Below are 5,649 nucleotides of genomic sequence, written 5' to 3'. Positions count from 1 at the left end.
CCTGCAATCCTTGGCACACGTGCCCTCGAGGACCCTCTCCGAAGTGACACCCCCAAGCATGCTCCTGAAGAGTCCAAAGTCTGCCCTTCGGAAGTCCAGGGTGGCAGTCCTGCTGGCCCCCCGCCTTGTTTCAGTGAGAATTGAAAATTTTATCATTTCATGATCACTTTGTCCAAGACGGCCTCCAACGTTTACATCCCCCACAAGACCTTCCGAGTTAACTATCAGCAGGTCCAGTAGGGCACTTTCCCTGGTCGGTTCCCTCACCAGCTGCGTTAGGAAGTTGTCTTCCACGCATTCCAAGAATCTCCAGGACTGTTGCCTCTCTGCTGTGTTATATTGCCAGCAGATATCAGGGAAATTGAAGTCCCCCATGAGTACAAGGGAGAGTGATCGTGAGGCTTCTGTCACCTGCCTATAGAATACTTCATCAGTCTTTATATCCTGGTTTGGGGGTCTATAACAAACTCCCACCACAATGTCTGCCTTACTGGTCTTCCCCTTGATCCTTATCCACAGGCACTCGACACTGTCATCATGCATATTGCTAAGTTCTAGGCATAGAAGACTGTTCTTAACATAAAGGGCCACCCCACCTCCTCTCTTTCCTTGCCTGTCCCTTCTGAAAAGTTGGTAGCCATCAATTGCAGCACTCCAGTTATGCGAGTCATCCCACCACGTTTCTGTGATGGCAACTAAATCGTAGTTTTCTTCCTGCATGATGGCCTCCAGCTCCTCCTGTTTGTTGCCCATGCTGCGTGCATTCATGTAGAAGTACATTAAGTCTCCCAGTCTGCATGAAATTTTATTTCCTTTGCAATGCACTTCAAATAATGTTATGAATGATGGATGTCTTGCATTTTTTTTTTACTGCTATCTGTCTCTGACCATTTAATTGAGGTTGGTACTGCCTGTATTTCACATATCTGTGATAAGCTGCTTAACAAAGACCAGAACCTTCCAAGTTATCAGGCTACTACTCCAACAGCCCAGTCCTCAAATTACTAACCGACCACAATCATTCCTTTAAATTAGTACTCAAAAATACAAATTTTGCTGTAAGAACGGTATGATTTTTGATAAAGTAATTGAATTTGCCTGCATTCTTTCAATTTCCTGGTTGATTAATTGTGAGGCAGGGGAAAATATTTAATTCAGATGAGAATTCTTGGGAGAGCCAAATGAACAAGCCCGAAAATACCTGTGGTCACTTTGATCCTGGAAGCATCATCAGAATTGCTACTCCTATTTCCCAGAACCATATGAGACCTTAATAGCTCTGTCACAACAGTCCTTGAGATTTGGTGAACATCAAGAGCAACTGACTACCCCGCCTGCAGTACACACCCAACGGCTTTTATAACAAGATGATGACAATTTTATCCTGCTTGATTACTACGAAGCGGAGAAACCATCCGTTTCTCTGTTTGACAGCCTTTTTTTTTTTTTTTTTCATAATGCATAACTTGGCATGTCACAGAAAGCTCCACCACACTGGTGTGATGTCTCCTAGCAGCTATTTTACAGCGGTGGGTTGGCAGGAAGTCTTGCTGGGAGGTCTGTTTCACCCAAGCCCAGGCTCACAGACCATGAGCACACATCGACGGAGCTGTGCAGGGAGCAGCCTGCCCCGGAGATGCTGCAGGGAGGGGGAAAAGGAGAGGGAGAAAACTAATCAAATCGTCCAAATGCAGGAGCCGATAGGCAACGTGAAGGCGGCAATTATATCCAGTCTTCCTGCTGGTGTGGTTCATTTGATTTGTGCGGATACAATTAATGGCAGCAGTCAGCTGGAGAGATGACTGGATAAAACTCAGCCAAACGGCTGCCTTAATGGGATCACATCGTGTGCGCTTCAGTATCCACTTAAGATGTGTTTAATTAAGCTGTAGATCCAATAAGATACTTGTATTCTTTTTGGTTCGAGTTGAATGAGGATTTCCCTTCAAGTCTGCTCTAGTCCCAGACAAAATAAATATTTTTTTTCCACATATTATTTCTTTAATAACATGGAGGAGCTTCATATTAGTCTTTGTCATTTAATGATATGTGCACATGTTAGGAAATTTGTTCTGATGCTGTTGTTCCATTGAAGACCATTTGCCATAATTGGCATGCGTGCCTTCTCCCTATTTCTTGTTATTTCCAGTCTTGGCAGAAAAGATAACTTGATTCTGAAGCTCTGGTGTAGTTAATACCGAAAGCTGTACAGTTTCGTGAATTCCAGAGCACATTCGCACAGCTGAAATAGGAGACAATGGAATAGAAATGTCTTCCAATGTTTTATTTATTACATTTAATAACAGGTGAAATTAAAATATAATGGTGAAGGATGAACAGTCAAGTATTTTAAAGGCAAACAACCTCAAGAATAACTACCAGAAAACTCATCATGTGCTTCTAGCCCCTAGAGAATTTTCCAGATACTGTATTTTTAAATACTTCTAAAAATGGTATTTAGTATCTTTTATGGCTTCTAGGAGTATTTTCAGTGTCTTTCTGAGCCTCTCTGGTTTGACTAATTGACTGATATTGAATTTGTGGAATTCAGTGAAGATTTATCATCTGCTTAAATTAGCTGGCTAATTTTAGAGAAGGGTAACATAAAATATGAATGAAAGGATTTTTCTTTCCTGGAGTCATTTCTGTTTGCCTCCATGGTATCTGCCTCCTTCCCAAAAATACTAGGAAAGGTTTGTTCTATTCAGAATATTGCCAAATTCAAAGCAGAAAAAAACATTCCCACCCTAATTCCCGATTGACACTTATCGCATCAAAACTACTGTAAGAGTGCACAGACCTCTTAGATCCAACATCACGGATGCCTGTTTCTTCTAAAAGCAAGGGCTCAGATACATTGGGTAATCTCAACTTCCTGAATCCTAATGGAAGAAAGACTGTCTTTCAAGCAGCTAAGGCCCAAATTTATGTAGAACTTTAGGTGTTAAAATTAAATCCTGGGTATGTATTGACAGCAAGTACAAGTTGGTGTTAGTAAGATGTGTTCACTGTGAGGAGTGTTGCTGAAATAACCTATGCTGAGGTGTACCTGTTAGTCACAGTTAGTCCTCATTATGAAGTAAATCAGCTTCAGAGTATGGCTATGTTACCCAAAACTGTACCAACAATTCCCAGAACGCGTTCTATGTAATGCCAAGTCAGTCAATGCACTGAAATCCTTTTCTGTTTGATCATACAGTAGTTATCTGGGGGGTTGAGGAGAACTTAGTACAAACTGGCTCTCTGCACCCAGCAGGATTTCCCAGTACTGGGAAAAAAGTGGTCAGTTTGATGAATCTGTCAACCTTTTAGACATTTGGGATCAGTAAATCAAACTAAAGCTGTTAATAGGTTTTATAAATCACATGAAGCATTTATACATGCTACCTATTCCCGGTTTTGTCATACTGAAGTGCAGTGCTTTAGGGTATGATATTGTAAATAACTTTTCTTATTTTTCCAGTTTGCAGTACAAAACCACCTGGGTAAGACAGAATGGAAGTGCCCTCACTTTCTTGCTTCTAAGTAATATGAGGATATTCTCAGGCTGATTGTGATGCTGAAGCAATGAGAAAACTAACCAAACCTAGCTATAGATAAAAGAAGAATGCAATACTTCGTACCATATTATAACCTATTCAGGTCCTAAGTCACTAATTTCTGTATAGAGAAGTCTAAGAAAACATCAATCTAAAGGTTCAATATACATAACAGTAAACACAGAAGCTATTAATTCATTTTTATTTTTCTAGCAACATCAAAGTAAATGCTATAATATGCTTATGCAGTAGCTAGTTGACTCACTTTCAAGAAAATTAATGTAGATAAGCACTGGAAGATTAGTTGCCTTTTTACATGATTGTCTCTTAGATTCTGAAAACATGTTCATTTTATGGCATATGCTCTATTGGTGTAATCCAGAGTAAGTCTTTTGATGCCAACTCTTTGCACAGGGTTTGCACAAGAATCTTACCAAATTTAACTGTGTATAAGAAAGCAAAGTCTGGTTTCCCGCATAAAAATTTCTCACAGGATGTGACCAAAATCAATGTATTAGCATAAAGACTCCTGAGAAGTAATCAATAAATCAAAATCTGTCTGAAACCTCGAGGTCATAAAACAATATTTTATTTATCTACCATGTTGAGAGTGTAAAAAGCAATGGGAAAATGACCGTGGCTTCAGTCCAGAGTAACAACTAGAGCTGCAGCAGTGTGATTCAAAAGTGACTGTGAAAGCCTGGTGGCTGGGGCAGAGTCAGGAAAATACACGTATCTTTCTGCCTGGGTGTGGAAGGCTGCTGGCGTACGTAGTGCTCACGGTGAGTGTGCAGCTACTGCTCGCAGGCCATAGTCACGCGTGGTGTAGGACAACTTCAGCGTTGCTGCAGGGACACACTGGGCATAAGGAAGACCACAGAGTTCACAGAATCATGGAATCACGGAATTGTCAGAGTTGGAAGGGACCTCTAGAGATCATCTAGTCCAGCTCCCCTGCTAAAGCAGGATTGCCCAGAGCACATCACTCAGGACTGCATCCAGGCGGGTCTTGAAGATCTCCAGAGAAGGGGACTCCACGACCTCCCTGGGCAGCCTGTTCCAGGGCTCCGTCACCCTCACCAGAAAGAAGTTTTTTCTCATCTTTGAATGGAACTTTCTATGTTCCAGCTTGAGCCCATTGCCCCTTGTCCTATCACTGGAAACCACTGAAAAGAGTCTGGCTCCAACATCCTTCAACTCACCCTTAGATACTTATAAACATAAATAAGGTCTCCCCTCGGTCTTCACTTGTCCAGGCTAAAGAGTCCCAGCTCTCTCAGCCTTTCCTCATAAGGGAGATGTTCCAATCCCTTAATCATCTTTGTTGCCCTATGCTGGGCTGGACTCTCTCCAGTAGTTCCCTGTCCCTCTTGAACTGGGGAGCCCAGAACTGGAGGCAGTATTCCAGTTGTGGCCTCACCAGTGCAGGGTCAAGGGGAAGAATGACCTCCCTCGACCTGCTGGCCACACTTCTCCCCATGCAGCCCAGGATTCCATTGGCCCTCTTGGCAACAAGGGCACATTGTTGGCTCACGGAAAGTGTGCTATCTACCAGGACTCCCAGATCCTTTTCCTCAGTAGTGTTTCCCAGAAGATCCATCCCTAACCTGTATTGGTGCCTGGGGTTCTTCCTCCCCAGGTGCAGGACCCTACATTTGTCCTTGTTGAACCTCACTAGGTTCTTCTCTGCCCAGCTCTCCAGCCAGTCCAGGTCACTCTGGATGGCAGCACAGCCCTCTGGACTGTCAGCCAGCCCTCCCAGTTTGGTATCATCTGCAAACTTGCTGAGGATACACTCTGTCTCCTCGTCCAGGTCATTGATAAATATGTTGAACAGGATTGGGGCAAGTATTGAGTTATGGGAATGGGATTTTCTATTCTGCAGTCTCTTCAAGAAGGAGCCAGGCATAGCTAAAGAGGACATTGGGAGAGCTGTATTGTTTTTATTCCAGTCTAAGTGAGGCTCAAAGCAGCTTCTCCAGGATTACTTTGTCACGTTGGAAGATTCTGGCCTCCCATTGGAAGTACAGGTTCTGCAACGGATTTAATATTTTATCTTCTCATCTTCTATTTGTCTCCTAACACCCATGGTGTAAAAGTTACGTACTCT

This window comes from Calidris pugnax, unplaced genomic scaffold, assembly GCF_001431845.1.
Source record: "Calidris pugnax isolate Ruff unplaced genomic scaffold, ASM143184v1 scaffold2, whole genome shotgun sequence".
Classification (NCBI taxonomy): domain Eukaryota; kingdom Metazoa; phylum Chordata; class Aves; order Charadriiformes; family Scolopacidae; genus Calidris; species Calidris pugnax.
The sequence above is the reverse complement of the archived record's forward strand: the minus strand, read 5'-3'. Positions refer to the sequence as shown.